We start from the raw sequence: 16,031 nt of genomic DNA on the forward strand, positions 1-16,031 counted from the left end.
GTTTCCTAATCTCATGTGACCTTTTGTATGTCAGGCGATTCATTAACGAGCGCTGTTGCCAATTTTCACTGTGCTGCCTTGTTGCCAGTTTTCAAATGGGTCTCTTAATTAGCTTCCCTAGCATTTAAGTTAAGCTCTGAGTTGGTCGGGAATAACTCGTTTCGAGGCTCGTGCGCTGTTGCCAATTTTCATATATCTTTTCCCGCTGTTGCCCAGATTCACTTGTCACTTCGACTTTATTAAATAGCATATTTCTATGCCAAGTCCTTATTCACTTTTATTTGAGTTGACTTTAAAGCAGTCTCGCTTCGAGTTTTATTTCCTGCATCGCAATCAAATTTATTAGTGTCAAATAGATAAGGATTTGCATACGTGCGCTGTTGGCCAACTTCAATTTGCACTCAAATCAAATGAATTTGCCTTGGTTAAGGGCAGATGTAAGCCATTCGAATGGGCCTGCTTGTAAACTTGTAACCACACATTGACATATTTCGACAAGTTGCTGTCAATGCGCTTATTAAAGCCAAGATTTGTGAGCTTGCGAGCTATCTGCATCGGCTGTTTGCCAGCTTTGCTAGCTTCAATCAACTGTCCACACACAGAGATTTGTCGAGCTGCGAGGCAAAAGTCAAAAATGCTGTTGCAACATGTAGACAACTCTCTGAAGTGCTTTCAATGCCTTGCCTCGCCTGGCCTGGGCAACTTATCTGTCAAATGCCAAAACGACAGCCCCCAAAAATCTATTAAGAGCGGCTTCCGCCTGTTGCCAGGCCCATTGGACAGCCAGAGGGAGAGAAAGGTAGATAGAGCGAGAGACAAGCGCAGGCGATTGCTCTGCGTTTGGTTGCGGTATTTCGGGTCTATTAAGAGCGCAAAAAAATGAAGTCCAAAAACGCTCGCTAGCCGTTTAATAAATACCCACAAAAAAGGGGTATATACATTCCTTAAAGAATATATAATAAGCATATATATATACTATATATATATCTACAACATCTTAGAGTTCTTTTGAAGCTCTTTAAGAAATCTCTCAAACTCTAGAGCTTCATAAGCAATGCACGAACTCTCAGCTCATCTATAGCTGTCATCAAGATGCAAACTGAGGCTAGAAAAATGCAGTTTCCGCTTTAGGCATTGCCTTGAACTAGTTCTAGTTCTTTGAGCTAGTTCTTAAAGTTATTGAAAGGATATTTAATATGTCTATAATCTATCTACAAGTGCATTATATAATGAAATGGGCTAGAAGCTCAGTGACTCTCTCTCTCCCCTTCTCTCCCCTCTTACTCTTCTTGTTTTATAGGGTATTTGAAGCTTTGTACTTTGGCTAGCTAAAAACCAAAATCAAAAGCCAAAACCGAAGCTGAAAACGAAAACGAACTCGAGGCACAAATCGCCGTCACAAGCAATTTCACGTTATCATGCAGAACATCTGTCCGTCCGCTCGTCCGTCCGTCCGTTCATCAGTCCATCCGTCCGCCCGCCTGTCCATCAATCCATGCGTCCATCAATGAGTGAGTGCTCACTCAGTGAACTTTTTATGGTTAGCTTCGACTGCGCTCATGTCACAAAGATTAGCCAAGTTGTCTGCTAGCAGCAACGTTTTATTTCCCTCTCCTTCGTTTTTTTTTTGTTGGTTTTGTTTTGTTTTTGGGAGAGTTAAGCTTTACCATTTCCCTTAGTGCCCCAGCACACATTCTCAACCTCACCTCATGTCAATTGACTGATGGTTTGTGTGTGTGTGGTGTGTGTGCTTCACATAGGTAAATAAGTAGCAGAGACTGCGGTAATCAACTTACTAAGCGGGTCACGCGGCGTATGCGCAATGCGTCTCCGTTTGCTGATTTTTGGTTTGTTTGCCGATGGCTTTCACAGATAATGAAGAAGCAGGCAGAATATACATATACTATGTGTACTGAGCTCTTTGTTGCTGTGTGCAGAAGAGAGAAAGAGAATATAAACTACAGTCAGATGATTGACTGACTGACTGATTGAGGAAGCAAGCGGATGGGGATTCGAAAGAGGCCTTCGTGGTTGTGGTAAGAGCTGGATGAGAGCTTTTTTTTCTCATACAAAAAGAAATGGTGTTTCAGAAGGTAGCATTGATTGATAAGGATTGAGTACGATTGAACGATTGAATATGTCAATATCGAGCAAAGCTACGAAACCCTTATTTAATGCTAATCAAATCCAGTTCTAGAAAGATTTGTATGTGATAATAAGTACAAATGATTGATGTTGATTGATTGATTGATCAACTCTGCAGTGTTTCGTTAACTGTAAGTATAAATCCTTGTGATTATAGCTAGAGCTATTTACACTCATACAAACAATTTTATTTCAGCAGCTAGAAATGATTGATAAGGATTGATTGATTGATCAGTGAAAAGCAAAGCTGAGAAACCATTTTATAAGCCTAAACAGAAACAAAACTAGAGATGGACAGATATTTGCTAACAGGTAAAAATGATTGACAGTGATTGATTGATTGAGCTACTGCTTGAGAAGCAAGAGCTAAAGCTTAAGCGCTCTGAGCTCTGCCTGATATTCTGTGTCAAACATAATATACGATTTGCTGACTGCTCAACACTGTTGAAGTGTTGAACGACGTACACCCACACACACACACACACACAATTGCACCTCTTGCACTTGGCTAGACTTGAACTTTGCTCATTTTTGGTTTCGATTTGATTTGCAGCAACTTCTCTTTCAGCCTTACAGCTAAATGACATTCTTTGATAGCCACACACACACATAGAGCCATTTCATTGATGGATTAATAGCACAAAAATTGCTGTGGAAATGCGTGGGCGTCAACAAAGGAAGGCTGAAAGCCAACGGAATGAATGAACGAACTCAAGCTTCAGCAATAACAAAAAAAAGGAAAAAAAAAACCCAAAAACTTTTGCTTTCAAATGGGCAAATGGGCATTGTGGTTGTGCGGGGCGTGTCTTATGGCTCTTAGCTGCTATTTCCGCTTATTACACCAACAGACACACACTCACACACACACACACACACACACACACTCGCTTAGCCTTTGGTTCGTGCTCGTGCACTTCATCATTCAACTTACGAGGCAAACGATCAGCCTTTTTGCTGTTGTTGTTTTTGTTGTCGGCTCTTCATCATTTTTATGACGCTCATGTGACAGTCATTTGTATTAATGTGCCACACACACACACACACACACACATTGACATCATAAAAAAGTAAAGCTCCCGCCCCACTAAATCAAACTTCACACATTTTGTTGAGCTTGCGGGCTTCCGCTGCTGACTAGACACACACTCGCACACACACACGCACACACACACGCACACACACACGCACACACACATAGTTGTATATAGCCTGCCACGCCTACTGCGTGCACTGCCCGCCCACTCTGTTTGCGGTTTATCGATTCAAATTGATTTTGCGTTTCCGCCTTTTGTTGTTGTTGTTGTTGTCAACGACATCCTTGGCTATGTCTACGTCTTCACACACACACACCCACGCACACACACACATGTACCTCTTTGGCACACCCTTTCACAATATTTCTTTCTCCTCAATTGTATTACGTTTTGCTCAAAAGCCATTCACATTGCAAGTTTTTCATTTTTTTATTTTTATTTTTTTGAATGGCTGCTCAACGTCCTGCTCTCTCTCTGTCTCTCTCACTCTCTCTGTCTCTCTCTTAATGCTAGCCCCAAGCCCCTTCTAAGGCACAGCCTGCCAGCCTTTTGACATATATATGTCCACATATAGCTGTCATAGCCTTTGCCATCAAGTATTTCGATTGCTGTCGTCGATTTACTTTTCTTACCTGTATTAAGCAACACACACACCCACACACACATCCACACACAGACACACCCACACATGAGTAGCGTATCATACGTATATATAATAATATGTTACAAATCGAACTTCAATTGCATTTAATACTTCAACAAATACCAGTTTTTCTTCTTGTTTTTGCAGCTAAGTCTGAACCTTGATTTGATGTTAGCTGTTGCTAGCTCGAACCATTTACTCTTCTATCTTTAGATGCCACTTGTCCAATCTGTGGTTTTAACGATCTTGGCTAATTCCTAGTTGAAATTTTGGCATATTTATAGAACTATTTCTTCAATTCATATATCTACATCTTCGTTCCTGCTCTTTTATAGAGAAACGTCTTTGGTCTATATTGAGTTACATACAACTAGATTAAGACAGAGTATTTAAGCCAAATCATATTTCTTCTCTTTCCATATATATATTTACCTCTTCTATACATTTCAGTACAAATCAGCATGCCCCGTTTAACCCCTTTGGCAATGGCTTCACAGGGTATTCTCAAAAATAAAAGCAGGAATCGGCAAATGGCGGAGGTAAAAAAAACACTGCCTCAACTTCTACCTCTAGAGGAGCGAAGAGCGGTACGCAAACACCCATTGCGAATGGTTATTTATAAACATTAAATATATACATACATAGAAATATATATATATATATACACATACTTGTGTACTGTATATATAATAATATTTATGTGTTGATCGCATGAAATGCGCGCTGTATAAATTTAGCCCGACTTTTATTCGACAATATTTTCCTTTCTTTCTTTCTCGTTTTTTGCCTGGTTTTTTTTTTATTTATTTATTTATTTTGTTGTTGTTGTGCCTCGGGAATTTTGATGGGCTCATTCGCTCACTGCTTCTTCTTCTTCTTCTTCGTTGTTTAAGCCTGGCCGGCTGGCGGCAGGGGGCAAGCGGCTGGCGAGGGAGTCGCGCGGCATTTGCTGCGTTTATTATTAACTGTCGCAATTTTTGTGTTTTTTTCGTTTTTTTTTTTGGAGGGACGATAATAAAAAGCGAAACAGAACGAGAAAGGAACAAGGGGCGCGGGCCAAGTGGTGCAAGTGCGAAAAGAAAAAAAATTATATATAAATAAAATACATAAAAAAAAGTGAAGTAAAAATTGACAGGAAATACGCGTGAAGTGAATAAAGTGAATGGAATGAATGTATTCGTTATTCACATGCGCATTTATTGAGTGTGTGTGAGTGTTCGTGTGTGTGTATGAACTATAAACTGTAGCACAAGGCGTCGTCTGACAGCTGGCGGCTGCATTAATGTCGCCCAGTGGGCAAAAGCCTTTGCCCTTGCACAGTGGAATGAATCGACGCAAGTTTGAGTTTTACTTAAGCTTTAATTGATGCAGAACTATGTCTACTTCTCGTGCCTTTTATTGGCATTGCTACACAAAGCATAGCCTTCTCGCTTTAGGCAATGAACGGGACGCTGCTTTTATCTGTAAGTCTTGTGGTCAAAGACTGATTCAATCAGTTGAGTCAAGTTAGTCATTCAATTAGTCTAACAGCCTATTAATAAGTCGAACAGTCAATCAATCAATCAGTCAAGTATCCATCAATTAATTAGTTAAGTATTAATCAATCAAACAAGTATCAATCAATCAGTCAAGTATCAATCAATCAATCAGTTAAGTATCAATCAATCAATCAAGTATCAATCAATCAATCACTTAAGAATCAATCAATCAATCAATCAAGTATCAATCAATCAGTCAAGTATCAATCAATCAATCAGTCAAGTATCAATCAATCCATCAGTTAAGTATCAATCACTTAAGAATCAATCAATCAATCAATCAAGTATCAATCAATCAGTCAAGTATCCATCAATCAATCAGCCAAGTATCAATCAATCAATCAATCAAGTATCAATCAATCAATCACTTAAGTATCAATCAATCAATCAGTTAAGTATCAATCAATCAATCAGTTAGTCAGCAAATCATTAATCATTCAGTCAGTCAATCACTTCAACTATTTATTAGTCAATCGATAAGTCAGTCAGTCAATCAATCAATCAGTAAGTCAATCATGAAGACTTTCAATCAGTCTTCAAACTTCATCCTCACTTAATTTGTCAGTCAATCAGGCAGTCCTTGAATCAGTCAATCAATCAATCAATAAACCAATCGATCAATCATTTGATCTATTAATTAGCCAGTCAGCAAGTCAATCGCCAATCATTCTCAGCTCAATTGTTGAATGATGCTGCAATTTTTGCCACACTTTTCTGCATTTGGTCCCACTGTGACGCGTCGTTGTCGTTGCGGTTAATGCGGTTGCGCCTTGCCGCAAAAATCGCGCGCCCGGACGCGTGCCACCAACTGAGTGCAGCACACAAAACCCAACGAGACCAAAAAAAAGAGAGAAAAAACCGAGGATCATAATAAAGACATTAACACCAAAAGCAAAAAGCAAAAACAAAAGCTAAAGCAGAAACAAAGCACAAATTAGACGAGGAGAAATCTATTAAAGCTATATTGGATTTCATTTATGACGCGGCCCTAAAGTAACAAAAACACATTCGAGAATATACTGAGCACGAGTCAAGTACAGTGGGCGCCCGCATGTGTGCTCTTTCAGTGAAGACTTTTGGAGACGTCACTCGAGAGACTTCTTCAGTGTTGTGCTTTTCGCCATGTTTCAAGTCAAACTACTGTAATTGAAACATTTGATTAACCAAGTCAGTTTGAAGCGGTAAATAGATGCAAATGTTGAACCGGTTCAGTTTTAAGACTTCTATTGAAATTGTCTGTGCTTCAAGCTGGCTAAAGAACTGACAAATAGTTCATACAGTAGTTCACATGGAACTTCTTACCGAACCACTTGTCGAACCGGTTCAGTTCTTAACTTTCAACTGCAGTTGCAGTTGATTAAGCTCTAGAAACTTACCCAAAGAAACAAAATTCTTCAAATTGAAGGATTTTCTAGCGAACCACCTATTGAACCGGTTTTAATTGTAAGCCATAAAGCATCGAATATGGTGACAAAAACTTCTAAAAATAGTTAAATAGAACTCATACAAAGGTTTTTTCGCTGGCCAATCGATTTGCCATTGAAACACTTGTTGAACCGGTTCAGCTCAAAGACATCAGTTGAAACCGCTGCGTTTGCCATTGGCTTAGTAATAGCTGACAATCTAAACGATTATACTAAGACGTACATTCAAGAAGTTACTACATTTTCCCTACGGGAACCCTTTATCGAACCGGTTCTGCCGCAATTACTTTTATTAAGGATGAATATTAAAATGAAAAGAAAATTAAATATGCTAAGCCCAAAGGCAGCTGCTTAATTAAGCTTGACTCCTGTCAAACTTAGTGGCCACCTTTGGTGCTGGATGGAGGTGGGGGCCACAGCTTTGGGGCATGCAACCAATTGTGGCATGAGCCAACAATTTGACTGCCAATTAAACTCACTCGCGCGCGCATATAAAAAGCCATGACAAAGTGCGCCTCAGAATTTGCAGCAAAGAAGCCAGCAGTGGCGGGGCCGTGGCAAGGTAGGGTTTGGACTGATGGTAGAGGCTGTTGCTCGACAGCTGTCAATCAACAGGCACAAAGTCTAGACGAGCCGTTTAATGATAGACATATGCACAGAGCCAGCCAAGCAGGCAGCAGCTCGAATTGTTGCCTCCTCCAAGCAGGGCCCGAACACGCCTCCAAGACCCCAAGCCTACAGCCCCACTTGAAGCACAGGCTGTGGCACGTCTCAAAGGCAGCCGCAAAAGCAAAAGCAAAAGCGTAAACGCATTGACAAAAGCGAAAGTGCAAAGAAAACAAAGCACACACACACACATGCTTAAATTAAATGCAAAATACATTTTTTTTTAAAAAATATGTATATGTATATATGTGTGTGTGTGCATATAAAATAAATAAATGAATGCCAAAAGCAAATCATAAAAAAGACAAGACAAAAAGCTGAAGCTGAAGCAAGGCAAGGCAAGGCGTGTGGGCAGAGCAGAGACTAGGAGCGCATCTGGAGCATAATGAAACAGCATTCAATTTAAGATTAAGAGTGGGAGCGAGTAGGGGAGAGGCTAGGGCTAGCAGGCGAGCGAGCATAGCTAAGGGAGCAGACAGGCAGTAGATGGGGCAAAGGCACTTGAACGCAATCAACGCAGAACAATCACGTATCTTTTAGGAAAGAGTGTGTAAGGGTGTGTGTATGTGTGTGTCTATGTGTGTGTGTGCGCCTATGACTGTGTTATTGTAGCTGAATTAAACGCATGCCATAATAATGCGATTCTTCTTCATTTCAAAAAGCAACGCAACATATGCCCAACAAATCAAAAGGTAGGCAAAAAAAAAAAACAAAACAAATGCAAATGAATCATGCACGACTAGCAGATGCCGCGTAAAGAGCTGACAACTCTCTTGGAAATGCATGAAAAATACTCAAGTGTCAACTGAACTTGCTCGAGAAGACAAGTATATCCACTTTGTATCAAAACCCAGCGATAAAGGAAGCAAATAAACATAGGAAAATATTTTGTTAAATTATACTCATTTATCTCTATAACACTTGGTGTAGTTTACCATCGACTTCGTGTACAGGGTATGTGTTGGATGACGGGTGAATGAAGTTGACTCCGACACCTCGCACAGGCCAAAGCTGACAACCACAAACGGCAAACACATCACCAAAGGCAGCAGCTGCAGACGGAAGATGAAAGATTCAAGATGGAGGATCGAAGATGGCGAAGGGAAGATGGAAGTGGAAAGATTGAAGATGGAAATGGAAAATGGAAGCTGGAATCTGAAAGAGGAAATATTGAGGATGGTATATGAATACTGGAAAGGGAAAGATGCAGACTGCAATCTGGTAGATACACTGTGGAGATGGAAGATGGAAGGAAAGGCCTAAGGATTCAAGCCAGGGATGGAAGCTGAGACCTGTAAGAGTAAAGACTGAAAATGGCAGATGAAAGCTGGAAGAAATATGGATGGAACATGAAGTCTGCAGATGGAAGATGGAAACTAGAAGCTGGAAGCAATATGCTGAGAAGAATGATGCAAGCAATGAATGGAAGCATGAAGCATGAATGGAAATATTAAACAGAGACTTCGGAAGCTGAATTAATTTCATGCGCATAAATCGCCTTTTTTGTTCTTTTGTTCTTCTTCTTTTGTTTTTACACTCTCGATTCCAGAGGCAAACAAAAAAGTGTGCGAGGCAGGAGAAGGAAATGAAATTTTTGATACGTCAACACACGGGTTCGATTGACAAACAGTCAACGTTTGCAACAGAAAGAAGGTGGAACATATCAAGAGCAACAGAGGCAAACGCTGTTAACATCAGTTAACATAGTACTTACAGTTAACAGTTGATAGATGCAAATGTAGCAACAGAGACTAAAAATTGATGAATGTTAACAGCTTCAATGGGACGTAAAGGTCAATAGATATTCTTAACAGCTGAAGAACTTAACAGCCAGAAGTTAACATGCAAGCTTTAGCATTCCAGCTTTCCATGCACCCCTGAAGTGCCTTAACAGACTGTTAAACCTACTCAATTATCTTTCACTCGCTCTTAGGGTATTTAAGCGGCATCAAGACGCATTTAGCTATGCTCTTTGCCACCCACAGTGGAAATTGGCATATGTGAGATGTAAAAGCCAAAAAAAGCATAGAGTGAAGGCAGAGACTTGGGGGTAGGCAAGCGTTGATATATTTGCTTGGCTGAACATGAACACCAGAGTCGAGGCTGATGCGAAGCGAAGGCGTTGACAACAGAACCAAAGGCGGAAGCCAACTGCGTATTAGGCTTAAAATTAGGAACCATAAAGCCAGCGAAGTAATCAGCTTATAAGCTATGAACTATATATAGATGAGAGTTGAAGAGCTTTATAATATACGTATATATCTAGGTCTCGAAGTATAATCGAAGGTAAGCTAAGAAAATTGAGCTCTTTGTAGCTTTATCAATCGAACATTTTCAAATGGAACCACTTCATATCAGGGACAGGCATAAATTTATATATAGCTATATATATATATATATGTATATATATATATATATATTGTCGTAGGTCTATTTATATTACGACTATATATGTATATATATATATATAAACTGTAGACTTTCACAAAGTGGATCATCAGCGAACTCTGAGCAATTGATAAGCACTTGTTTAGAGATAAGTTGGAAAACTAAGCTATATGTTTATCTGAGCTAAGGAATTTAGACTATGAGCTAGTTAAAAGTGAGCAATGTCCAATAGTGAACCAAAGTTTCATAAAGACCAGGGTCCAGAACAGATAAAGTACATAAATTTACGAAATGGTTCCGCAGCAACTTTAGCGCAGCGAACGATATTGTATTGAACTAAGTCGTTCACGGAACACTGAGTAGCTTTGCTAGTTTATTTATGAGCCCTTTTACTGATATCATTTAGAACTACATGCAATAGCAATACTTCACAGCAAATTAGCTGTTAGTGAACAATGTATAAGATATTTCAACTATAAAAAATGAACTAGTTCATTTTTCACAGTGAGCCAGAAACCGAAAAGAAGTCATCAAAAAGAAATACTTTCTAAAATAAAACTGAAAATTAAATAAAAATTTAACAACTTTCGACTAGAACAAATTGTCAAACAGTACAGGGAATACCACAACGAAAAGAAAAGTCAAGGAATACCTTAAAAAATGTTGAAATGGAAATGGAAGAGCCTCGGCAGGAACAGAAATGGCGCAACGCTTGAAGTGTTTAAGTCAAAGCAATATGAAGTTATGAAATGAACATTTTTGCGCACTTTCATTAAGGGCATGCCCCAACTCCCAACCCGCTGCCGCGCCGCGCCCTTCTTTTTTCCCGGCGTATATTTATATTATGAATTTCAGCTGCTTAAGCGAAGCACTGGGTGAGCTCTTTTTTTTATGACATTTGAAATTAGTTTTTCATTTAAATGTTGTGCGCGGGTCCCAAATGTTAAACCCTTTTCCATGCAGCTAGGCCAGAACAGACTTCATCTCTCGCTCTCTGGTTGCCCCCCCTTTCTGTCTGTGTATCTGTAAATGTAACTTATTTATTATTTTTTTCACGCCCAGCAAATTAAGTCAATAAAATGCCAAAAGAAATTTATGCACTGAAAGTGTTAAAAAGCAAAGCAACAAATGCCACAAGCAGTTCGACAGAGAGAGACGGTAAGAGTGAGAGAGAAGAGAAGAGAGAGCCAAGTCCTAATTTCCGCAGCTTTCGGCTGTCATTTAATTTGATTGTTATTTCCTTAGACGCGGCTCCAAAACAAAAGAAATGCCCAAATGTTTTTGGTCTGCATACAAATTTCTCGCATTAGCCGAGCATACAAAATCGAATTTTTCGATGGGTTTTGGTATTATAGATGCTCCCCTTCTACCATCTCTCTCTCTCTCTCACTCTCCCTGTCTGTCTGCGTCTGCAAATGGGCAACATATTGAGCCAGCTTCATTCAGTCCCTGCTCATTCTCTTCATTTCGATTGTAGTCGCATCTAAAAATTTCATTCATTTTCAATCGTCTGGCCTAGGGGAGGACAGCAGTAAAAGCAACCACCCTCAATATATATATATTTAATAATGAGCCTTGCAACCACCTACACAAGCCACCCAACCACCAAATAAAGTAAGAACATTGCAATTGAGCGTTGCCGATTACACAATGCTCGCTCACAACTAAACTGCAGAATATCGATAGCAGATCGAACAATCGACACAATCTATAAGAACTAAATTCAGAGTTGAGTTTATATATATCTATATATATATTCCACATATCGAAACATTGCACAAAAAACTAATATACTCTCTTAGAATTTCGTCAGCGTGTATAAACATCCACTGCATCGCTTCAATCAAACTTTCTCAAATTTCTTTTCTCAAAAGATTTCTCATCCAATCAATCGAACCATTTTGAAAGTGGTTCACAAAGTGGTTCAGGGTTGTTTTTGTTCTTCTCTCTCGTGGCTTGATTGAAACGAGACGGCGAAGTTCGACTGAATCGAAATTAAGAGAACTTTTAAATACATTCACAATATATAGAAGAAGTCATGATTGATTGACTGACTGACCGAATGATTGACTAAGAGAATCACTCAATATCAATTACCAGTTTGAATGACTGACAGATCCATAGACCAAATGATTGAACGGCCTATTGATTTACTTCCTTGTTTGATTGACCTGATGTGACCTGATTGACGGCATGAACTACCACCTGATGGGACTGATTCACAGATATTCGTAGATATCATCAATCCTGATTGATTGATTAGTACACTGCATGATTTACTAACAGATTGATAGACTGACTGAGAGACAGACTTTTAGTAATGATTGATTGATTAGCTGAGTGATTGACAGATTGACAAGAAACTTTATCTATCAAACCAACTTAATAAAAAAAACAAGATTTTTTGATTGATTGATTAAAAAGTGCCCATATTTAGTCAGAGCCATTCGAGCCAGTGTTGTTCAATCAATTGGCCACGCTTACCAACACTGCTCGCCGAAGAGAAGCACGCACATAGCTTGCTATCAGCTAATCTCGAGTACAAATTGCTGCGACTGTTGTTTCTTCAATAAGAACTTATCGGCAGCTGCTTGCTGTTTTCTCTTCTACTTCAAGTTCTGTTTCTACTGCGTGGCCTGTTTGTGCTGCTTCTTGATAATGCAACAGACGTGAGAGACGCTGAGGGTTAAGTCTGATATCAAAGGGGGGTTGGCACAAAAAGAAATATATTTTATTTGGGGTGGTGTTTACTAATGGTGCATATGGAATTTTCTGTTGTTGCTTGTGGTGATGGTGGTGCAGTTGATGGTGGTGGTGGTGGTGGTTGTGCGCCACTAACTATGTCATCTGAGCGAATCTTACATAAGCAGAACTTGAAATATTCTTAGCTACCCAAAGAAGCTGAGAAAGTACTGGAGCTGAATTTGTTAGATCTGTTCATGAAGTGAACAGAGTATATTGGTTTTATACTCTCTCCACCTGTCTGTATGACTTGAATTTTTGGAATCCATATGCTAGCATAGACAATAGACGGAGAGAAAAGTTTCTTTAAGATATCTTTTTCATATCAAAACTCAGATATAAGAATTATTACAGTGCTTTCTGGCTTTATATATAATCTATAATGCTTATACCTCAGTCTACTATATCTCGACTATATATTAAGCCGCTGCAAACGTTACCTTTCTATGATTAAATGCATTGATTCACGGATATTTTTATAGCTTTTCAGAATTCCTTCCTTACATAAACATTAAATTTTAATATATAACATTTAATATTCATTTTATAAATTATAAAATGTCAGCACAAATATGAAAGGTTTTGGCTTAAGCAGCTTTGCTTAACTCGTTTCTTAAAGATATTCTGAAAGATAGCTCAAGTTGTCAGACACAAAACTCTCACTGAGACGCTGCTGCTCCTATATTTGGAGGCAACAAGCTGCACACACACAAAGACATTTTGTCGCTTTTGTTGCCTTTTTTTGGGTTGCTTCCTTTAATTTTTAGCACATTTGTCTTAGATTTCCGAGTCAATTACATTTGATATGTGTGCGTCTGCCTCACTCTCTCTCCTGCTATCTCTCTCTCTGTCTGTCTGCCTCGCTCCCACACTTTAATAAATTTTGTAATTTTTCTTTTTGCAGCTCAAACGAAAAGTTGCTCAATTGCTGCTTAGTCAGCTGCGTTGGCCCGCGGCGCTGCCATCAAAAGACGCAGCTTAAGACCTGACACCACATTCAAGACCCTCCCTCTTCCCACCTCTATATACCCTATCCTCATGCCCCAATGCCGACACCTAATATACCCTACACCCACACACGCACACATATATATATAGATATCTGGCGCTCCCCCACTCTGTCAGCTTGAAAACTGAGCATATTTCTTTAAGAGGCCCTTTGGCGTGCTATTTTTTTGACTGTGGGAAATCTCATGAGCTGCTACGCCCCTGTTTTGTGGGTGGTTTTGGGGCGTGGCAAGCGAAAGTTTTTCGGCTGCTCATTTGAAATATTCGCTGTGGCATCTAGAAAACCAACTTGGCAGCCGAGGCACGTAATTCAAATTTAAAAATGTTTACATGCCTTGCATGGCAGCACATACCCTGTAATGCCCGACCACCCACGCCTCCCTAGGCAACGAGCACACAGATGTATGCATATGTACATACACCCAAATGATATCAACATATGCAGACGTATGTCAACTGCGACAATTTCCACTTGATACTTGCCTCTGTGACATTTCCTTTCAAGACTCGCAAAACTCTTCTCAGACTGTGGCCAAGTGAGGCAGAGAGAGTGGGCAGATAGAGCTCATGCTGGTCGGCCTTACCTAGAAAACACATATGGAGAAAATAGTAGACAGAATAATTAGTAAATGAATTGCTTTTGATTGCCAAAACACTTGACACACAGAATTTTAAATACGATTCCCACAAATGAGAAGAGTTCCCTCTATACAGATAATGTGAGAGAGTAGCTTGGACTGTGACTTGCATAGACTTGCTCTATATGAAGTCACATATCATTTCCGAAAGAGGCAATTCTCTTAGTTCCCCAGCTCAATGGTTCCTTCCAAAGGAACAAGCTGAATCAATTGTTACATCAAGAATTAATCAAAGAAAGTTAGCACAAAGAACTTTTTCTTATCAAAATTGTGTTGTAATTTCATTTAATAGCAGCTTAAGGAATGACAAGTTTGGCCATACCAGAAGAACACTTCATAAGTCCAGTTCTCAAAGCTAACCAGTTTCATGAAGTCCAACTACTGAAGCTTGGCTGCTATGCCCTTAGCTTCGGCAGTTATACAGTATTTAAAAAGGCTTGAAACTCAATCAACAGCAAATGAGAAACTAAAGCAGACAAAGTACTCGAAATCGAACTTGAATTTGAACTCGAATTCCAGTTCCAATCAACAGTCGATTGGCCAACATTAACTAAACTTGGAATAGATATATATATATAGACACAGTATATCATGAACAAGACTTAGCATAGGTTTCGGAAGATACAAAATTCAGTTGAAATGTTGGTGGAATGTGAAAAGTTAGAATGGAATACAATGGGGAAATAAGCAACTGAACGAAATCTGGATAATATTTCACATTAGTTTGTTTTTGAAAAGTTTTGATGGAAAGTGTAAAGTTAGAATAGGGTTCCCCAATGTATTCCACAGGGAAATAAGTTGAAGTCTTTGGCAGAGCCAAAGCCAAAGCTTTTAAGGTTGCGTCCTAATTAAGTCTTAAATTATTATTTTTTTTTTGTTTGTAGAGCTCTTAACTAAAAACGAAGGAAAGCGCAAAGCAAAGGTAGAGAGCATAAAAATTGGGGACCAAGAGAGAGCACACAGAGAGATGAGCGCAATTAGTGCAGAGCTTTTGGCCTTGAGCCATAATCTGATACCCAACTCCAGTTTGCATTAAAGCCCTCCGAGCGCTGTGGATATACATAGTAGTTGGAAATTCTCGTATCTCGTGTGAGTATGAAATGTATCCCAAAAGGTGGCAGCAGTCACAACAAGGAGTGAGAAAGACAGCAGTAGCATACAGTGAATGAGACTCCCACACATCTGGTCCCTTTACAGAGGACGCTCTGCATATTATTCTAAAAATGTTTCAGGCTTAGAATAATATTTAAGCACATCTTATGTTCTATGAGAGCTAAGCGTTAAGTGCAGCTTTCGTTTAAAAACTTTTTGATATATCCACTGCATAAGTTAGAGGGAAATGTGATATAACTACCCAGCTGAACTCGGTCAGCAGTAGAGGTATACTGATGAAACTTGGCACAGCTTCGGCTTTTAACGTCATTAAAAACATATTCCAAAATGAGTTGGATATGCACAGTGCATCATATAACTAACTATGTGAACTCAGCTTCCACTAAAGCAACATGAGTGAAACTGGCTACAGCTTCTGATCTCTGCTCAAATAAGAATATATTTCAAATTGAGTTGAATCGTATCACTAGATCATATAACTAACCATGTGAACTCAGCTCTTAGTGTAGTTTTCTTGATGAAACTTGGTACAGTTGATATATATGTGATATACTTGAAAATATGATACTATCATCCCAATCAAAACATTCTCTCATATAGCTGCCCAAGTGAACTCAACTTCAAAGGACAATTTCTACATGAAATTTGGTATAGCGCCACCTTTTAACACCAGTTCGAATATGAAATGGAAT

The 16,031-nt window shown here is 39.3% G+C and overlaps 1 long non-coding RNA gene across 2 annotated transcripts in view; it reads right to left on the reverse strand.

Moving 5' to 3' along the window:
* Nucleotides 1–16,031, reverse strand: part of LOC115483032 — a 158,495-nt gene that overhangs the window by 117,513 nt on the left and 24,951 nt on the right. The window contains exon 3 of one of the 2 annotated variants that reach the window (XR_003944210.1): nucleotides 14,078–14,172. The exons of the other annotated variant lie outside the window; for it this stretch is intronic. This is a non-coding gene — a long non-coding RNA (uncharacterized LOC115483032). Of the gene's footprint in view, nucleotides 1–14,077; nucleotides 14,173–16,031 lie in introns of those variants that run through there. 2 annotated transcript variants of the gene reach the window in all.

Source organism: Drosophila hydei, unplaced genomic scaffold, assembly GCF_003285905.1.
Source record: "Drosophila hydei strain 15085-1641.00,03,60 unplaced genomic scaffold, DhydRS2 tig00000296-arrow-arrow-pilon, whole genome shotgun sequence".
Lineage (NCBI taxonomy): Eukaryota > Metazoa > Arthropoda > Insecta > Diptera > Drosophilidae > Drosophila > Drosophila hydei.